The sequence below is a fragment of the Triticum dicoccoides genome, chromosome 1B (genome assembly GCF_002162155.2).
Source record: "Triticum dicoccoides isolate Atlit2015 ecotype Zavitan chromosome 1B, WEW_v2.0, whole genome shotgun sequence".
In the NCBI taxonomy this organism is placed as follows: domain Eukaryota; kingdom Viridiplantae; phylum Streptophyta; class Magnoliopsida; order Poales; family Poaceae; genus Triticum; species Triticum dicoccoides.
In genome coordinates this window covers 589,436,528-589,458,399 of record NC_041381.1, presented here as the reverse complement: position 1 = coordinate 589,458,399, position 21,872 = coordinate 589,436,528, and positions in this window count along the sequence as shown.

Here is a 21,872-nt window from a genome sequence, read left to right as displayed (position 1 = left end):
TATCTTGAAGCTTTGTCCATAACTCATGAGCATCCCGGAATGGCATGAGTTGAAATATAACTACATTGCTCAAAGCATCGAAAAGTACATTAGAGGCTTGAGCATTGAGATAAGAGTTTTTCTCATCCTCTAAAGATAATGTTTGGGGATCCTTTGGAGGAGAAAAACCCATATCTACAATTCGCTCTATATTTGGGTCCATGACCCTAAAGAGATTAAGCATGCGAATTACCCAAACATCAAAATTTGTGCCATCGAAATTAAGAGTGTCAAAGAATCCTAATCCTCTAGTCGACATCTTTACTCTCTAGGCGGTTAAGCCCAACAAAGAGAGACGAGGCTCTGATACCAATTGATAGATCGTGGATGTCGCCTAGAGGGGAGGGGCGTGAATAGGCGTTTTAAAATAATTACGGTAGAGGCTTGAACAAATGCGGAATAAACCTAGCGGTTAATTTGTCAAGCACAAAACCTACAACAACTAGGCTCACCTATGTGCACCAACCACTTATGCTAAGCAAGATAAGCAACTATGTGATAGCAAGATATATGACAAAGAACAATATGGCTATCACAAAGTAAAGTGCATAAGTAAAGGGCTCGGGTAAGAGATAATCGAGGCACGCGAAGACGATGATGTATCCTGAAGTTCACACCCTTGCGGATGCTAATCTCCGTTTGGAGTGGTGTGGAGGCACAATGCTCCCCAAGAAGCCACTAGGGCCACCATAATCTCCTCACGCCCTCACACAATGCAAGATGCCGTGATTCCACTAAGGGACCCTTGAGGGCGGTCACCGAACCCGTACAAATGGCAACCCTTGGGGGCGGTCACCGGACCCGTACACTTTGGCAACCCTTGGGGGCGGTCACCGGAACCCGTCAAATTGCTCGGGCCGATCTCCACAACCTAATTGGAGACCCCGACGCTTGCCCGAAGCTTTACACCACAATGATTGAGCTCTGAACACCACCAACCGACTAGGGCGCCCAAGCACCCAAGAGGAACAAGCTCAAGGGCACCAAGCACCCAAGAGTAATAAGCTTCTCGACTTGTAACTTCCAAGTATCATCGTGGAGAACTCTAACCGATGCACAAATGCAATGGCAAGGGCACACAGAGTGCCCAAGTCCTTCTCTCTCAAATCCCACCAAAGCAACTAATGCTAGGGATGAAAATGAGAGGAAGAACAAGAAGGAGAACACCAAGAACTCCAAGAACTAGATCCAAGGGGTTCCCCTCACATAGAGGAGAAAGTGATTGGTGGAAATGTGGATCTAGATCTCCTCTCTCTTTTCCCCCAAAAACTAGCAAGAATCCATGGAGGGATTGAGAGATAGAAAGCTCGGAGAAGGTCAACAATGGGGGAAGAACACGAGCTCAAAAGATAGGGAACCATTGGGGAAGAAGACCCCCCTTAAAAAGGTCCCCACGAATCTGCCCGTTATGTGCAGAAAACTGTAGGACCGATACAACCGGTGCACGAACCGGTACAACCGGCCAATGCATAGGAAAAACCAACCTGGGAAAAGCTCTAAGCGGTACAACAGCCTGGGGAACCGGTAGTACCGGTTAAACCGGTCAACAACCGCCCAAGAACCGCTCCAAAACAGAAACTAGTCCGGTGGTAGAGCGGTACATGGCCGGTACAACCTCCGGACCAATTCTGGAGCGGTACAACCGCTGCAAACACCGGTTGTACCAGTCAACCGGTACAACCTCTCTACGGGGCGGTACAACCTCTCTATGTAAAACAGGCAATATCAATAAGAAGCAAATGAGAAAAGGCCCATAAGAAAATGGTGAGAACCCTTCCTCGGATAAGACCGCTAAAACCTCCAACACCGAAAACATCATAGAAGACGCATGCGAACTCCGTTTTCGATGACCTCGAGCTTGTCATAAAAATGACCATAAGCTCCAAATCTCACAAGGAGAAGAACCAAACAAGAACCAAAAAGATGATGCAAGGATGCAATGGTTTGAGCTCTCTACGAACGATACGATCAAGCAACTCATCGAGAGCCCCCCTTGATAGTACGGCAATCAATCCTATAACCCGGTCTCCCACAACTACCATGAGACCGGTAAAATAGAAAACCTATCAAGGGCAAACCTTTGCCTTGCACATGGTCCACTTGAGCTAGATGATGACGATCTTGACTCCCTCAAGTTGGACCACCTTTCTTGATTGCATTGGCTCGAAGAAGACTAGTTGATTGCTCCCCCATACTCCACTATGGGTGAGCCACTCTTCTGCACATCTTCACAAGTCCATTGTCGCCACAATGGACGGCAAGCTTTGCCTTGCACATGGTCCACTTGAGCTAGATGATGACGATCTTGACTCCCTCAAGTTGGACCACCTTTCTTGATTGCATTGGCTCGAAGAAGACTAGTTGATTGCTCCCCCATACTCCACTATGGGTGAGCCACTCTTCTGCACATCTTCACAAGTCCATTGTCGCCACAATGGATGGCAAGCTTCAAGCATATGATCTCTTCATGATGATTCTACTTGAGCTTGCACACCGCAACCTAACCCCACAAAGAACTTGCACGAAGACCATGGGTTAGTACACAAAGCGTAATTGACCATGCTTACCATACCATGGGATTGCTTGATCCCTCTCGGTACATCTTCTATGCTTTATGTTTTGATCAACTTGATTCATTCTTTGACTTAGTCTTGATCAACCTTGAATCTTTCCAACTCTCTTCATTTGAATGATGTCTTGAAGGTAAACATGAATGATCACACAATCTTCTTCTTCAAGACATGCTTGCAATAAGCTCAACACTCATAAGACCAATCTTTGGATAATTCTTTAATAGCAACTTGGTCATCACAAACTCTCCTTGAAACCAACAAATGGACTCCAAGAAAAGCCTATGGACAAACCCTTCAAATATAACTCAAGGCAACCATTAGTCCATAGAGATTGTCATCAATTGCCAAAACCAAACATGGGGGCACCGCATGTTCTTTCACTCTCCTTCTCCTTCTTCTTCCTCCTCTTCTTCCTCTTCTTCTTCCTCTTCCTCTTTTGCTTCTTCTTCCTCTTCTTTATATATAGAGTTCAATGAAGACCAAATGCTTGTGATAGTTTGAAAAATAACATATTTAAATTGTGCATCTGAACGCAGAAAAATACATTGATCAGTACCGCCTTTCAGCCAAAACGCGCTACTGCTACACAGAAGTACATATAAAAAATACATTGATCATCGACGATCTTTTTGTATAGAATCTAAATCGTCAATAGGAATCTACCACCGATTTAAGAACCGGCGAAGACTCCTATTACAGCCACAGATCCTACACATAGAGTTCAATGAAGACCAAATGTTTGGGATAGTTTGAGAAGTAACATACTTAAGGTGGTCAAATTCTTGTTAGGGGAGCGAGGTGGGACTAAAAATAGCGCCTGCCACAACCTCTTTAGTACTGGTTCGTACCACAAACCGGTACTAAAGGTGCTGGTCGGGCACCAGCATCTTTACTACCGGTTCGTGGCACGAACCGGTACTAAAGATTCCCAAAGAACCGGTACTAAAGGTCACCTCCTGCCAAGTCATTTGAACCGGCACTAATGGACGCATTAGTGCCGGCTCATATGCGAACCGATATTAATGTTTCTCATATTAGGTCCTTTTTCTACTAGTGAGCCTATCGCCGCTGTAGCCATGATCTCCAAACAAAGTAGCGATTAGCATCTATTATAGCATGATGAGGGAGAAGCAAGTAGAGAGAACCTAGGCGTTAACCATGACTGCTCAGGAGGCAAGAAGGAGAGGAAAGATGTAGTACTCCACCCGAAGAGAGAGAAGGGCATAAGTAGCCTCGTGAAGTAGGGAAGAGGAGGTGGGCAGTTCAGAAACGGCCATGAACAACAATGGGAAGCCAAGAAAACGGAAGGGCAGCAGCGACTCACCTTCCGTGCAATTAATTGCACGAAAAAACCGCGGCGACTCCACCCATCGCCTTCCCCCACGACGCGGCTCCGCCCGCTCTGTTTTTTTAGGGTTCCTTGCTCAGTCGACGGCGTCTGCCTGACGATCTTCCGTGTGGAGCGTCAAAAACAAATCAAGGCCCATTTAACAGCTTTCGGCCCAATTAATGAGAGGAAGTTGAGGTGGCTCTCGGGAGCAGTGGCCCGGGATTTCCTATTTGGCGCTGCAGGCGCCCGTTATAGTGCAATTTGCAAACGGGCGCCTGCAGCCGAGTTACCTGGGCTCGGCCCGTTTTGCTTTTTCTTCTTCTTCTGTTTCTAGAGAAACGTAAAAAAAAGTGCATGACCGAGGGATCGAACCCAGTAGCTCGCCGGTGCGAGCGCCACGCTCGAGCCACCCGGCCGTGACAGCTTCTGTCAAATCCTTTTTTAGTCCACTTATTTATTATCTACGTAAGTTCGGTTTTTTCTTTTTCTTTTCTCCTCATCCTTTTTCAAATTCGGTGAACCTTTTTCGAAATCAATAAATTCCTTTTCAATTTCGATGAACCTTTTTTTGAAATCCGATGAATTTTTTTTAAATCTGATGAACTTTTTCCAGATCCGATGAACTATTTTCGAAATCAACGAACCTTTTTTTCAAATCTGATGGAAAATTTTCAAATTTGATGAACTTTTTTCTAAAATGCTGAACTTTTTTCAGATTCGATGAACTTTTTCTTCCTCCGAGTTGATGAACTTTTTCTTTTCAAATCGATGAACTTTTTTCAGATTTGTGAACTTTTTTTCAAATTCGATGAACTTTTATTCAAATCCGATGAACTTTTTTTGAATTCGATAAACTTTTTTTTTGAATCTGATGAACTTTTTTCAAAATCGATGAGCTTTTTTTCAAAATTCGATGAACTTTTTTCAAATCCGATGAACTTTTTTCAAAAGTTGATGAACTTTTTTTGAATTCGATGAACTTTTTTCAAAACCGATGAACTTTTTTTATTTCAATGAACTTTTTTCGAATCTGATGAACTTTTTTAGAATTCGATGAACTTTTTTCGAATCCTTTGAACTTTCTTCGAATTCAGTGGACTTTTCTCGAATTCAATGAACTTTTATTGAAAAACAATTAACCTTTTTCATTTTTTTGAAACTTTTCTTTAAATTTGATGTCTTTTTTTGAATTCACGTTTTCTTTTTTGAGATAATTTATATTGAGTATATATTAATGTTTTACTGCACGGAATGGTTAACTAGAGCTATTTTCTTGTAGTAGACAACAAAGCTTGTTTGGTCTAGTGATTAGTGAGGTGCACCCGCAACAATCAGGTCCTGAGTTCGAATCCCCAGTGATCCTCATTTTTTATTGCTTTTTCACTTCAACAGAGAATCCAGTCCTGAGTGCAAGCGCGCGTTGGGCCGGCCCATGTCAGCGACGCTGCAGGCGCCAGCTCGTTAACGGGCGCCTGTAGCGCTGACTAGGAGCTCCCCGGTGGCCCGGGCACATTGAGGCAGACCATGAGTCACAGTGAATCCAGTCCTGAGTGCAAGCGCGCGTTGGGCCGGCCCATGTCAGCGACGCTGCAGGCGCCAGCTCGTTAACGGGCGCCTGCAGCGCTGACTAGGAGCTCCCCGGTGGCCCGGGCACATTGAGGCAGACCATGAGTCACAGTGACGCAGGAAAAAGCCCCTGGGACGCACGGTGCGTTTGAACTTTGGAGCATATCTGAAGCGTTGAGTTAATAAATCCGACGGTTTAAAACTTTCAATCACTGCGTTTGCCTGACGATCTTCCGTGTGGAGCGTAAAAAACAAATCAAGGTCCATTTAATAGCTTTCGGCCCAATTAATGAGAGGAAGTTGAGGTCGCCCTCGGGAGCAGTGGCCCGGGCACGTTGAGGCAGACCATGAGTCACGGTCACGCAGGAAAAAGCCCCTGGGACGCACGGTGCGTTTGGACTTTGGAGCATATCTGAAGCGTTGAGTTTAATAAATCCGACGGTTTAAAACTTTAAATCATTGTGGAGGGGCGTAGGTGATTGCGTTATACTGTTTTGTAATTCATGTTTTCATATTATTGCAAGTTTTTTTTCTCTTTTTTTTGGACAAAAATCTGAAGTCGACGACCCCGAACGGTTTGGGACGAGTCGTGCCCGTTGGGCGCATCGATGCCCGCACGACCGCAAGCGGACGTTCGTGTCCGTTTTTCTGTCCCAAACGGACGAAAAGCGGACGCCAGACGTCCGTTTTGGGTCTTGCGTTAGAGTTGGCCTTAATCGTTGTAGCTGAGCTAGCGAAGTTAAGTATGATAAAGTGGGAGTAGGTAGAGGGTGGTAGTGGTATACACTCCACTGCACTCAAATGGTGAGCAAGCTTAGCTGCACGTGAGTCAATGCTGAGGTCCATTGCACCTGTCCTGACCTTCTCAAATTGTGATTTTTATGTCCTCCTTGAAGGTAGCCAAGATTGGATTCTACGACCCTAAAAATACATGTATGTTCAGGTTTGTAATTACTTGAACTGCCAATTTCTGGATACCGCCTTAGTGAATGTAGAATCAAAATTCCAATGAAGTAAAATAACTCAATCACCATTCACCTGATAGGAGAATCTTTTGGAACAATATCTTCCATTCTACCGTGACATATTGAAAACAACTTGAGTAGCTCCCTCGTCCCTCCACAGCAAAAAGAAAAAAGAAAAAAGAAAACATAGAGCTCAGTATTTTTTTTCTTCCACTCCCAAACGGCAAGGTCATGTTGAAATATCAGGATGAAAACATTCATACCAATAATATCGGCGAGCTTGCTACAACAAAAAGAGAAACCACATATTACAGTCCCCACTCGAACCAGCAACAATATTTTGTACAACCTCCTGCAGGTGCTTCAACTGCATTATATATATATATATATATATATATATATATATATATATATATATATATATATATATATATATATATATATCTTGGCCGGCGACTGCAATTTTAGAGAAGCGCGAGCGCTATCTACCGCGGAATCTTGAACGTTCCACCCCGACCGACAACAACCTCACCCGCTTTCGCCGGCCACCATGGTAAGCGAAGCAAGCTTCTAGCATGCATCTCGTTTGAACGAATTCTGCAAAGAAAAGGCACCTGAGTTGCTTTCTTGCAGGGCCGTAGTCCCGTAGAGAGGGACATGCATAACGAAAAACACAGGTGATTCATCTTGGAAACTCATGCTTCTGAATTTCAATTACATACATCAAGGAAAAGGAGGCAGAGGAGTCAGGTTATGCAGTAGACAAGGACGATGGGTTGGGTAGTACGGTACATTGCGCGTGCCGGTGACGAAGGCCGCCACCGCCGGCCTCCTCCACGCCTGCCGCAACCAATCCCGCCACTGCACGGTGAGAGCATTCTTCCGGTTCTAGTCACATATATACTGTACGAAAGGAACAAGTTGTTCTGCAGTTATAGAACGACAGCGCTAGCTCACGGGGAAAACGAAGGTGTTCTTACAGCAACAGAGCCATCAGAGAGCAGGATGAGGTTGTCAGTTTGAACACCAAGGCAGAGAGAGAGGCACTCGTAACAGCACAAAAAAATGAAAAATGGAAAAAGAAGACCATGGTTCAGACATGCTCGGTTTCACCTGACGAATCAGATGCACCATGTGGCGACCCAAGTTGCCAGTGAGCGTTTCATCACTACGATGGTCTTTCATATGATGTGGGGTGAGAGAGGCTCGAGAACTCTCGACCTCAGGATCACTCGCATTGTTTCAGCTATGAGACCTACGCGCTAGCCAACTGCGCCACCACCCCACTTGATGAGTTGGAACCGAAACAAATGCCCTTGCTAACGACAGCACCGTACAAATCACAGAGTAAATTCAAGGGATGTTAATATCTTGCCAATTCCCATTCATCTTCAGTTAAATGAAGTGATGAGATTTTAACTCAACTTAATCAGAGATCCTCGTTACAAAAGCAAACACACAACGACTTACATATACAGCTAGCTAGCTGCCGCTTCGGCCACTCAGCTGAGGCAGCCGCCGACGGTCTGGCGGCTAAGACCACAGCGGCGGCGCTGGTCGTAGCCATTGCTGCAGATAGACATGTGCTCTCTCTCTCTCTCTCTCTCTCTCTCTCTCTCTCTCTCTCTCTCTCCCTCTCTCTCTTGTGGGCGATTCAGCAGGTGACAGTAGGATAGGGGTGCCAATTACTTGAGGGTGCCATGGGTTTCTGATTATATTGCATCGTCTGGGGAAATTCTGTGGAATGGAGAAATCACAGATTCTTCCTGCTGACGGTTAAACGCGTGCAGCCACAACCAACTAGACCCCTGTGGAATGGGGTCGACGTCAGGCATAATTACTGCAAGAAACGAGCCCAGGAAATGATTTTTAGCTGATGGAGAGCACAGCAAGGTAGTGGCCGATCATTATTCGCAACAAAAAAAAAAAGAGGTAGTGGCCGATCACCTCAGGAGGCTTGATCTAAATCTGGTTCAAGATGCTATCTGGCTGCCTGCACGATGACCATGCTACGCTGGCTTCAGGTGCCTTCTTCTCTGTACATACATGTCCAGAAAACAAACGATGAGCTTCAGATGTTAATCCCAAACATGTTTTTTTTATTCTCTTCCCTCTCTTGGCACGTTATTAGGAAACAGATACGTCTCCCAGTAATCGAGCAATAAATTCATCATAGTGGACTCTTACAGATGAACTCAAAAGAGAAACCAAAAAGTGTAGGCGCAGCAGTGGAGGGGATTACTTCTTGAGCAGAACCAAAAAATAAAAAAGGATGAGACCAGGTTCAGAGTTGCTCAAGAGTAAATCTGATGATTCAGATGTACATGTGGCGACCCAAGTTGCCACTAAGCGTTTCATCACAACGTTGGTCTATTTTGTTTTGGGTGGGGTGAGGGAGTCTCGAACTCTCGACCTCGACCTTGAGACTTACGCGCTATCCAACTGCGCCACCACCCCACTTGTTTTTTTTTTTTTTTTTGAGCATCACCACCGCATTTGTTGGATTACAACCGAAACAAACGTAGAGTACTCGCTAGAAAGAAACAGGACGATGCAAAACATAGACGGGCGATGTCTCACCGGAGTAAGCAGTGGCGCGCCCTTGGCTTTGGCCAACAACGGAGCCAGAGCCGAAGACGACTTGTTGCTGCATCTGCACCTCAGCCCCTCGGCCCTGACCATTCTCAGCTGAGGCAGCCCTGCAGCGTCCGGGTTTTAGTTAGCAACCGAACATGACAGGCATTTCTTTTCCATGGATGACAAGCTTGCTTACCTACTAGAGCCGGCGACGGTCCGGCGGCGAAGACGACGACGGTGTCCATGATCATTGCCATTGCTAAATTCTGAAAAATACAGTACGTCCTTTGGGGAAGATGCAGCACCGCAGCAGGTGACAGTAGGAGAGCCAATTACTTGTGGGTGATCGATCAGGTAGAGGCCAGAGGCACTCCAGCATATTCTGAAGCCTTGTGTTCAACCACAACCAACTTGGCTCATATATTCAAACACTCAATGTTGCTTTACATCCGGACTGACCGGCACTCCCCATATCCAGCCAAAATCTAGGGCAGATAAGGGGAGGCCTGGAAGCGCTCGGGCACGCCTGTCACGCCGGACTAACCGGGAGGCCCGCGCCAATTTCGTATATTGTCACCCCCCACCCACCCACCCACAATCGACGCACCCTTTCGGATTCGGGCGAACATGTCAAAAATCATTAAAGATTTTAAGAAGTAAGGCCATCAATGCTTGTTTTGTAAGTGATATGGACCATCACACAAAGAAGATTCATAGTGACAATCCACAACCTTCAGAAATGATATGTTGATGATCAAAGCTTACCGCTCTGAGAGGACTCGGTTATTTAAGCTAATCGCGTCACTCCTCGCGCGGTAAGGTAGGACTAAACCCCCAATCAATCATGCCCGCCACGTAGGCTCGGACGCACCCAAATCGTTCGAAAATACTACTAGTTTAGTCCCACCTCGCCACACGAGGTAGGCGCGGACGTCTTAAATAGGCATGTCGACGGACGGCAGTAAGCTTCTCTCTTGTTGCATTAGGTTCATCAATTTTCGTGGTGTGAACGAGGTAGTTTGACACTAGATTGCATTTTATTAATTGATGATTGTTCATCGAGAGTCAAGTTCATCTTTCATATACGCTGATAGCCATACTACAATGAAATAATTTTTTAAAATTGATCAATGACCGCAAGAGCTGAAGTCGTTGATTCATTCTTGGATTTATTTTGGCCTACACTAGCTTTGCATCGTTGAATTTGCGTTGTATGATCGTGCATGTATTTGCATGAATTTGGGTACCAAGACTAGAGGATTATGATTATGAAGAAGTCAAATGAGAACCTGCCCTGTACCGTCCGCGGACGCATAGGGACGTGTTCGCGGGCGTATAGGGGATGGGATTAGATCATTGGCGACATAAATTGCTAGTACTCCCTTCGTTTCAGTTTACAAGTCCTGCACGTATACTTAGGTTATCAATTTTATCACCCTAACGGTTTGAAAATAAAACATCTGAATTTTATATTGATATATTTTTTATAATATATGACTTGTATTAGGTTGATCAAATTGACAATCTAGGGATACGCGCACGCCCTGTAAACTGAGAGAGACGAAGTAGTGTGTTTACCTTGTACACGTATACTCGCACGTGACTGCCTACCAACACAAACCGACGTCAACTTGCACGCCTGTTTGGACTTTGACTTGACCTGCTCGATCAGGACATGCATGTTTTTTTTTCCAGTCCGCTTCGCCCTCCAACGAAAAAAAATACTAACAGCAATTCCGTATACCTTCTATGATTCCTTTCTCAAAAGAGAAGAAAATAAAAAGCAACGAGCCAAGCAACACAAAATTCGAACTTGGCCCCTATGAACTATCTACAACCATGCATTCATCTTTTTTTTAAAGGGGGACTGGATTCAAACCCAAACATTTGTCACTACAGATCTTCCACGGCCGTCCGTCCCGCAAACTGTTTCTCAATCCCACATATGCTATCCAAATTCTGCAACGAGACCCGACCATCAACATCAACAACAACAGCAACGAAGAAGAAAGAACTACACAAATGGTATCAATCCATCGTCGCCAACTTTCTTCTTGCATCAGATGGAATGATGGCTCGAGCACCATGAATCGGAGGCCGAGGCCGTCATGTCGATGGCGGCGGCGAGCAGTTCCTCAAGGTACTCCGTGCCAAGGTCCTCCAGCTCCATCACCACGCCCTCTGGCCACGGGCCTTGCAGCACGGCCACGACGCTGTGACCTTTCGATGTCGTGTATTCGGTTATTTAAGTTGGTCGCGTCACTCCTCGCGCGGTGAGGCGGCTGTAGTCGGTTAAAGAAATAGCCAACGTGATTTCTTCCTCTTTTATGTGAAAGAAACTTTAATATCCTTTTGATTTGTTGGACCGTGTCTTTATATTTTAGTAGCACTAATGTCGTGTAGGCCTTGAAGATCAGATTATACATCTCCTGGTCTCTCTCATCCACATATTTCCTTTGTTTTTATTTACTTCGTGTATTAGCTTTGGTCAAAATCAAACTTTATAAACTTTGACCAGGTTTATAGATAAAAATGTTAACACATACAATGACAAATCAATACCATTATATTCATTATTAATTGTACTTTCATATTATATAGATTTGTTGTGGTAAATATTTATATTCTTTTCTATAAACTTGGTCAAACTTTAGAAAGTTTGACTTCAGTCAACTCTAATTTGCGGAGTAAATAAAAATGAAGGGAGTACAAGATTAGATGGCCTCCAATTGTTTTCTGGTTTGACCCACTTGCATGCATGCATGCAACCTTCCTGATTGCCCGATGCATGCAAAGATAGAAGAACATGTTGGTCCTTTTGCCCTACTAGACTCAAACACGCCCATATTTTGTACATCAACAACTTGATCCTGAGAATTGTTGGTATGAATAGAACTAGAGCTGATCATATCACATCTTTAATATACATCATCTTTTGAAATTGCCTCTTTTTTAGAGTTGTAAAATGCATTTTTTAAAGATGTACTTCCTCCGTCCCAAAATATAAAAACGTTTTTGACACTAGCATAATGTCAAAAGTTCTTATATTTTCGAACGAAGGGAGTAAACTTTTACATCTTTAAATTTGCATCATCTGATGAAGATGCTCTTAGTACTGTGTTTACCTTGTACACATATACTCGCACGTGGCTGCCTACCAACACACAACAACATCAACTTGCAGGCATGTTTGGACTTTGGACTTGACCCGCCAACAAAAAAAGAAAACAAAAAAAACCCGTGTACCTTTTCTGTTTCTTCATGAAAAGAAAAGAAAAAACAGCGACCCAAGCCACACAATTCGAACTTGGCAGTTCATTTTGAGTGGACTCAACCCCAAACATTTGTCACTTCAGATCTTTCACGGCTATCTATATTCAGACCCAAACATGCCGCCGGTCTCGTAAACCGTTTCTCAATCCCACCCAAGCTATCTAAATTCTGAAACGAGACCCGACCAGCAGCAGCAACAGGGAAGGGAAGAAAGAACTACACAAATGGTGATCAATCCATCCTCGCCAACTCTCTGCTTGTATCAGGTGGAATGATGGCTGGAACACCATGAACCGGAGTTGGTTGGGAAGAGAACGAAGCAGGGGAGGGTAGAATTGGGATTATGTAAAAAAAATGATCTGCTTCCTGGTTTCCCGGCTGTTTCCGGATGCCTTTGACTACTTGCTTGCCTTGCTTTGCAGGGGCCCCACAAAAGGAATATTACACTACAGCAATCGTGAAAGAAGATAGCAGTAGTCAATGCTTTTTATTTCATAAACGAAAAACTTTTGGACGTCGCCTAAATACGTGAAAGTTCCGAAATTCTTTTGGATTTTGAGTTTTCAAAACTCAATAAAATTTAACCTAATCTAAATATTAGATCAAATCTGGCTCGAAATTTCAGAGTTACAAGTATTCCAGACCCCACCGAAATACGCGAATATGTGATCATGGGAAATCTTAGTGGTAATATTAGGCCAACTCCAACGTGTGACTTCATCCTGTCCGCTCGTGTTCATTTGGGCCGAAACAGACAGATGACACGGCCCAACGTGCGGTCGCATCCGCAAATTTTATCAGTTTCGCATCCGGCCCGCCCCATTTCTGGTGCAAACAAGCGCTCGGTTTGCGGCCACACGGACGTCAAACGGACTGGCACGCGCTTGCTCATCGTCCGCCTCGGGGACGCGTGGCGGCCATCGACCTACCTCCACCGCCCAAATTCAATGCACGCGAGCGGCGGGCCTCGGTTGTCATTCACATGGGCGGAGGGGGCGTCGTCTTTCTTAATGTGAAAGCCGTGGACTGGCCAGTCCACAACTTCAACTTCCTGACCGACCTGCCTTCTCGAGCCCGACACGGGCGAGCATACCCTAGCAGTGCCACCGCAACCCCCCTCGCCCACCTCCCCGTCGGCGCCATGAGCTGGTATTGGATCAGCGGCAAGGGGAAGCACGACCACGAGGTCGGCTCCTCCTTTGGCCGCCACTACTCCAGCAGATTCGCACCGCCCGCACCACCGGCCTTTCGGCTCACGCCCTCGGTGGCCGGCCAGCACAACACGATGTACGTCCACGTCGACGTCTGACGTCGGTACTGGGAGACGTCCACGCCGCTCCCGTGTGGAGATGTTCATTTGCCAAACAACTTGCATCTCTCCGTGGACCGCGTGTCGGCGATGCCGGTGAGCGGCCGCGGCCGCCGTGAAGAGATCAACCGTCGCCGCCACTAGCTTCCACCGGATCTGCTGCGGGACTCCAGGTACGCCATGGACTCGCCCTATGGGACACATGGTTCCACGACGAGCACGACCTGCGTCAGTGGTCCTACTTTGCTGGCCAACGCCCACGGCTTCTGGCTCGTGTAGATAGCCCGCCCCAAGCGCGCGGCCATAGGCATGTGCGCGGCATCTCGCCGACGCCGTCGTCGTCGCCGTCTCCGTCCCCTCCACCGACGCCATGCATGACAGAGGAGGAGGAGGCCCGGCTCATGAGGCGTGTCATGGAGGATTCCATGAACACGCACGACGAGTGGCAATGGGATGGCCTGGAAACCGCGTTGGCCTTCTCTGCGGCTGGCGACATGGCTATCCCGGAGCTGGACGTCGTCGTCAAGGAGGAGGTGCACGAGGAATAGCCCCTAACCGCCTGGTACCCTCGTCTGGTGGGCCAGCGGTGGAGTTGGTCCTGCACGACGTCGGAAATGGCTGACTCGGTGGGAGTCGGCCCATGGTCAGCAACGCCCCTGCGGTCACCGGAGCAGGAGCAGGAGCAAGAGCCACATGAGGAGGTGGTGCAGGTGCCACCGGCACCTCCGGTCTGCAGGGGCCGCTAGCCCACCTGTGGCAGCCACTGCCCTACGTCGACCTCACCGCGACAACGACGCGTAGGACGACGACCCCTGAAGACGACAACGACCACTGGCGACGGGCCTTTATCTACTTTTTTATGTCTTTTATTAAGGTTTAGTTTAATTAAGACCCGCGTTGAACATTGGTACTATGGACGTATGGACGTTTTATGTTTATATTCATGTTTTTGTATTATTTGCAAGTTTATTTTCTCTTTTTTGGGCAAAAATCTGAAGTCGACGACCCTGGACGGTTTGGGACGAGTCATGCACGTTGGCCGCATCGATGCCTGCACGACCGCAAGCGGACGGCCGTGTCCGTTTTTGTTCCAAACGGACGAAAAGCGGACGAACCGGCCGTCCATTTGGGATCACGCGTTAGAGTTGGCCTTAATCATTGTAGCTGAGCTAGCCTACTTAAGTATGATCAAGTGGGAGTAGCTAGAGGGTGGTGGTGCTATACACTCCACTGCACTCAAATGGTGAGCAAGCTTAGCCGCACGTGAGTCAATGCTGAGGTTCATTGCACCTGACCTGACCTTCTCAAATTGTGATTTTTATATCCTACTTGAAGGTAGCCAAGATTGGATTCTACAACCCTAAAAATACATGTATGTTCAGGTTTGTGGTTACTTGAACTGCCAATTTCAGGATACCGCCTTAGTGAATGTAGAATAAAAATTCCAATGAAGTAAAATAACTCAATCACCATTCACCTGACAGGAGAATCTTTTGGAACAATATCTTCCATTCTAGTAGGCATCTCGTTTGAATGAGTTCTGCAAAGAAACACGCATGAATTGTTTACTTGCTGGCAGGGCTGTAGAGAGGGACATACATAGAAAACAAAAAACACAGCATTTGGGAAGGTGCAAAAAACGGAAAAAGACCAAGGTTCAGACATGCTCAGTTCAACTGATGATTCAGATGTACATTGTGACGACCCAAGTTGTCACAGAGCTTTTCATCACTACGATGGTCTTTTTTCCATGTATGGGGAGGGAGGCTCGAACTATCGACCTCAGGGTCACTCGCTGTTAGTTATCTATAATACCTACGCGCCAGCCAACTGCGCCACCACCCCACTGTTGTTTTGGAAGCGAAACAAATGTCCAAATTATCCGTTTCAAAAAAAAAACTTCCTAATTAAGCAACAAGAGCGTACTATTCCACCAATCCTCTCTATCCCTGTAACAAAGAGCATGCAAAATCATGGAGTGAATTCAAGAGATGCTTATTTATGTCTTTCCCATTCCCATTCATCTTCAGTCAAATGAAGTGATGAAATTTTCACACAACTTAAATTAATCAGAGATCCGCATTACAAAAGCAAACACCCGAGCGAGAGCGAGTGAGGCCCTCCTTTCACGGATGAGGAAGGCAGCAGGAGAAGAAGATGGTGGTGGTGTTGAGAGGGTGATGCCGCCCGCACCCTGGCTGATCACCTCAGGAGGCTTGATCTCAATCTGGTTCAGGTTCTCCCCTTGCACACACACCGCTGCAATCTGGCTGCCTGCACGATGATCATGCCGCGCAGATGAGGTTTTTTTTTTTTTTTGCCACTGTTAAAGCTGGTTTCAGGTGACTTTTTTTTTTCTGTACATGTCCAGAAAACAAAGCATGAGCTTCAGATGCTAATCTCAAGGAAAGAGTGCAACGGAATTAATCCGAGCATGTTTTTATTCCCTTCCTTCTGTTGGCACGTTAGGAGTAGAGTAGATACGTGTCCCAGCAATCGAACAATAAATTATACTCCCTCCGTTCCAAAATTCTTATCTTAGATTTATCTAGATACGGATGTACCTAATACTAAAACGTGACTTGATACATCCGTATTTTGACAAATCTAAGATAAAAATTTTGAGACGGAGGGAGTATCACAGTGGATTCTTACAGATAAACTCAAAAGAGAACCCAAAAGGTGCCCAGACTGTTCCATCCACGTGTTTCGAACCAATTCTCAGGCCATTCAAAATCCATAACCCAAAGTTGTGTTAGCTGAAGAAGAGTTGTGCAGCATGGTAAGATATTGTAGGGAATGTATCATGTGAAATTCGAACCTTTGTGACTTGGGAGCCCGAACATCGGTTGCTTGGGCAGTAGGATTAGGGAGGAAGACATGAAGGCCAGTGGAGGAAATTACTTGTTGTGCAGAACCAAAAAGTTAAAAAGTAAAAAAAGGATGAGACCAGATTCAGACTTGCTCGAGTCAATCCTGAAAGATTCAGATGTAAATGTGCCGACCCCAGCTATGAGACCTACGCGCTATCCAACTGCGCCACCACCCCACTTGTTGTACTACAGCCGAAACAAACGTACAAGTATACTTGTTAAAAATAAAACATAGACGGGCGATGGCCGCCGTGGCGCCCGCCGCAGTGAGCAGTGCTGCAGTGGCACGCCTTTGGCTACCAAGAACCAACGGAGCCAGAGCCGAAGACGCCTTCTTGCTGCACCTGCACCTCAGCCCCTCGGTCCTGGTCAGTCTCAGCCGAGGCAGCCTTGCAGCGTCCGGCTTTTGGTTAGCAGACAGGCATTTCTTTTCCATGGATGACGAGCTTGCTTATCTACTAGAGCCGGCGACGGTCTGGCGGTGATCATTGCCATTGCTGAATTCTGAAAAATACGTTCTCTGAGGAAGAATAAGAGCAACTCCAACGGGCGACCCAAACGGACGGGGATTTCATCTGCCTTTTGTCTGTTTGGGTCGGTCAGGCGGACACGGACGTCCACTTCCGCGTTTGGATCGGCGTATGGGCCCAACGCGCGCCCGACCCATTTTGACGGCGCCGATAAAAAAATTTGTGCATGCATATTTCAACTAAAAATAACTTAATTAAACATTAAAACCGGTCAGAAAGGCCGGCGCGAGTCCACGCGTCCACATTAGCATTGAAAAGAAATTAAAAACAACCTAACTATGAGGTGGCGCGCTGCCCAACGCACCCTAGGCGGCGGCGGCAGCGGCCTCGGGGGTCGGTGAGGTTGATTAGCGTCGGCGGCGGGCCGGCCCAGGGGAACGTCGTGGCCCATGCGGCGGCGACGTAGTTCGGGGGCAGCTGTTCCGGCGGGGGTAGTGCCGGCGCGGGGGGCTGTGCCGCCGCCTGTGCAGCCGCGGTCTGCGCGCCTCCTCCTCGATGTCGCGTTCGAGCATCTCCTCGTACTCGCCTTGACGTCGCTCCTCGGCCAGCGGTCGCTGGCGCCAGTGCTCGAGGTAGGCCGCCTCCTGCGCCGGGGTCGCCTCCATCCAAACCGGTGGCGCGGACACCCACTCGCGCACCACTCCCATCCAGGAGAAGCTCGCGATGGAGCCCGGCTCCGGCTCCGGCTCCGGCTGTGGCTCCGGGTCGGCCTTGACGAGGCGTCGGGGAGGGGACGGCGGGGCCACCGGCGACACCACGCAGTCACCGCCCGCGAGAGGGCCATGACCTGCGCCATGGCCGCCTCATACCGAGCTTCTTCTTCTTTTGCCGCCTCCACCCTCCGCCGCTCATCCTCCTCGCTCTCCCGGTAGACGGCCGCAAGGGCCGCCTGGTAGGCGTCCTCTGCCGCCTGGTCTTCCTCCCTGACGACGAGCGGCGGCGGCGGCACGCTGCGGCCGACCTCCCGCACGCCGCGCCGCCTCGCCTCCTCGTGCTCGAAGGCGAACCAGCGCGCCCAGTTGGGCGAGTCGAAGGAGTACGCCTCGTCGCGGCGCTGCTCAGGCGTCAGGAGCGCCCACCGGCGATGCACCTCCTCCGCATGTGCCCTAGCCGACCCCGGCGCCGCCGGCACTGGGATCCTTTCCGGATCCAGATGCCAGTCGTGTGGCAGTGTCACGTCGGGGTACGGCAGCGGCACGCGGTGGCGCCAGTGCCACTCCGCCTGGTGCACGGGCACGTTCACCCGCTGCCTCTGCCAGCGAGCCGGCGCGGGCGGAGGCGGGGTGAACTCCACGGGGAAGGAGACGACGGGGGCCTTGCCCTTCGACTTGCTGCCGCTGCCGGAGAAAAGCCCCATTTGGGCGGCTGGGGTGGCTAGGGTTTGCTTGCCGGCGACGAGGGAGCGAGCATGGCCTAGATGGGGACGGGAAGTGGATGAGGACGGCCCCGCCACACAGTCAATTTTAAAAAGGACGACCGCCGTCGCTGACGCGTGGGCCCAGGGTCATAAATTAAGCTGACCGGCGAGGGGGCGGGTGGTTAGGCGACCGCCAGGTGGGGCCGCGACGGACGTCGAGAAGGCACGCCAAGTGAGGCGCAAATTTGAGCCGCAAATGCGTCGGCGCGGACGCGTTTTGGGTTTGGGTCGGCGCGTTGGGCCTCCACTTTTGTCCGCGCCAACCCAAATGAACAGTGGTGGACGAAATAGGTCGCCTGATTGGAGTTGCTCTAAGATGCAGCGGCGCAGCAGGTGACATTAGGTGAGCCATTTGTTCAGGCAGAGGCAGCATGTCCCTCGCTTTTTTCCGTACATGTCCACGAAACAAAAAGGATCCCACAAATAACTTTACATGGAAATGATGAAAACACTCAAATCAATAGCTATACGGTACGGATCACATCGATTCAACAATAAAAGAATGTATGTATACTCAGAAGTTTATATCATACGTACGTACACACAGCCCGTCGCACCCCTCCGTTATGGGCCTGGCCCTCACCTCTTGGTTTTCTTCCACCTGCTATAACCAATTGAGATAACCAATTGAGACAGCTTACGTGTTGTGCATTACTCCCTCCAATCCTAATATTTAGTTTGTGCATAACTCTGTTCACGCATACGAGCGAGTCCAAACTTTGATTGATTTTGGAATGCTATTGCTGCTCTGCTGGATGGATTTGCAAAGCTCGTGGGAGGTGGGCGAGGTAAATACGCATACCCCATGGCTAGGAATTAGTAAAGCGGATTAAAGGGGCAGATTTACGTGGATTGGTTGCATGCCAAACAGGGAGAGGCGGGCTTTTTCTCAAAGAAAAAAACAAGGATAGGTGGGCGTGCAAATGCCCATTGGCTAGGATTTGGAAATCCAAGTCAAATTTAATATGAGAGGTTGCCAGCGGGACGGATTACCAGCGGCAGATCCGGAAAGGATCGCTAGAAAATGGGAAGGGGCAGACTAATATGCAAAAAGATTTTAAAAAATTGTGTGCAGACTAAATAGAATCGGCGGGAGTACTTCTTTTCTTTTTCTTTTTGTGCATCTTCTCAGTTTAGTTTTTTTTGTCATTGGCATCTTTTTCTTCGGTTTATTTGTTTTTTGTTTTTCTTTATTTCCTCTTCTTTCTTAATCTTTTTCATTTGCTTAAATTCATGAATATTTTCTTAAAATTTTGAACTTTTTTTTTAAATCCATGAACTTTAAATGGCCTTTTTTTCATGGCCTTGTATGATCAATTCAAGGCAATAATGCCAAATTGTTTTGGTTTTCGATGAATTTTGCATTTTCTGGAGTTTTCTCGGTAAAAAATGACCGAAAATGGCCGGATGTGTCGCAACTTGCATACGGTGTCGGAAACCGTTCAAACCTGGCATAGATGCTTACCATGGGCACGCCCACCTACTTGTAAAAGTTGGGGTCATTTCAAAATTGTCCAAAACTACATATGTTCGGGTGTTCGGGTTGGCCAGAAGGCTCCCTCTGAGAGCACGATGTTTTCTCGAAATCCTTCAAATGACCCTAATTTTTTCCACCAGCTTCTATGACAAATTCAAGGCACCATGCTAAGTTGTTTGAATTTTTGACAATTCTTGCATTTTTGGAGTTTACTCGGTGAAAAACAGTAGATAAATGGCCGGACGTGACGCAACTTGCATACGATATCAGAACTCGTTCAAACCTAACATGGATGCCTATCATGGGCATGCCCAACTGCTAGAAAAGGTCGGGGTAATTTTATGCATGTACAAAGACAAACCATGATCGACGGACTTTGTGTGGGTATGCCACACGGCTTTGTCTAAGAGCATATTGTTTCTCAACATCATTGAAATGACCCCAATTATTTTTCGTGGCCTTGTATGACCAATTAAAAGCACCATTCCAAGTTGTTTTTCTTTTCTATAAATTATGCATTTTTTTGAGTTTCCTCGGTAAAAAAAGACCAAAAATGGTTGAACGTGTCGTAACTTACATACAGTGTCGGAAACCGTTCAGACCTGACATGGATGACTACAATGGGCATGCCAACCTGCTTGTAAAAGTTGGAGTCATTTTAAGGATGTCCAAGAATAGATCATGTCCCACATATGGTGTCCGGGTAGGCGAGAAAGCTCCGTTTGAGAGCACGTTGTTTCTCGACATCCGTCAACTGGATTTAATTTTTTTTCATCGCCTTATATGACCAATTCAAAGCACCCTGCCAAGTTGTTTGGGTTTATAGACAAGTTTTGCATTTTTTTAGAGTTTTTCGATAAAAATAGCCGATAAATGGTCGGAGGTGTTGCAACTTGCATATGATATCGGAAATTATTCAAACCTGCCATGGATGCCTACCATGGGATTGCCCGCTGTCCTGCAAAAGTTGGATTATTTCATGGATGTCCAAAACCAGACCATGTTCAATGGAGGGTGTCCGGATATGCTAGAAGGCTCTGGCTGAGAGCACATTGCCTCTTGGCATCCTTGAAATAAACCTAATTTTTTCCATTACCATGTATGAACAATTCAAGGCACCATGCACATGTGTTTGGGTTTTTGATAAGTTTCACATCTTTTGGAGTTTTCCTGGTGAAAAAAGACGGATAAATGGTCAGACGTGTCGCAACGTGCATATGGTGTTGGAAATCGTTCGAACCTGACATGGATGCCTACCATGGGCATTCCCACCTGCCTACAGAAGTTAGGGTCAGTCCTGAGTGTCGTGGGTGCAAGTCTGACAATAGTGTATGGGGGTATGAATTAGAGGGCAGAGCCTAGCTATGCCGCAGTTGTTTGTTGGAAATATATCCTGGAGGCAATAATAAAGTGGTTCTTATTATATTTTCTTATTCATGATAAAGGTTTATTATTCATGCTAGAATTGTATTGACCGGAAACTTAAATACTTGTGTGGATGCATAAACAAATACCATGTCACTAGTGAGCCTCTACTAGACTAGCTCATTGATCAAAAGATGCTTAAGGTTTCCTAACCATAGACATGTGTTGTCACTTGATAACGGGATCACATCATTAGGAGGATGATGTGATGGACAAGACCCATCCGTTAGCATTGCATATGATTGTTCAGTTTATTGCTACTGCTTTCTTAACGTCAAATACATATTTCTTTGACCATGAGATCACGCAACTCCCGAATACCGGAGGTTATGTGCTATCAAACGTCACAACGTATCTGGGTGATCATAAAGATGCTCTACAGGTATTTGCGAAGGTGTCTATTGAGTTGGCATGGATTGAGATTGGGATTTGTCACTCAGTGTGACGGAGATGTGTCTATGTGCCCTCTCGGTAATACAACATCACAAGAAGCTTGCAAGCAAAGTGACTAAGGAGTT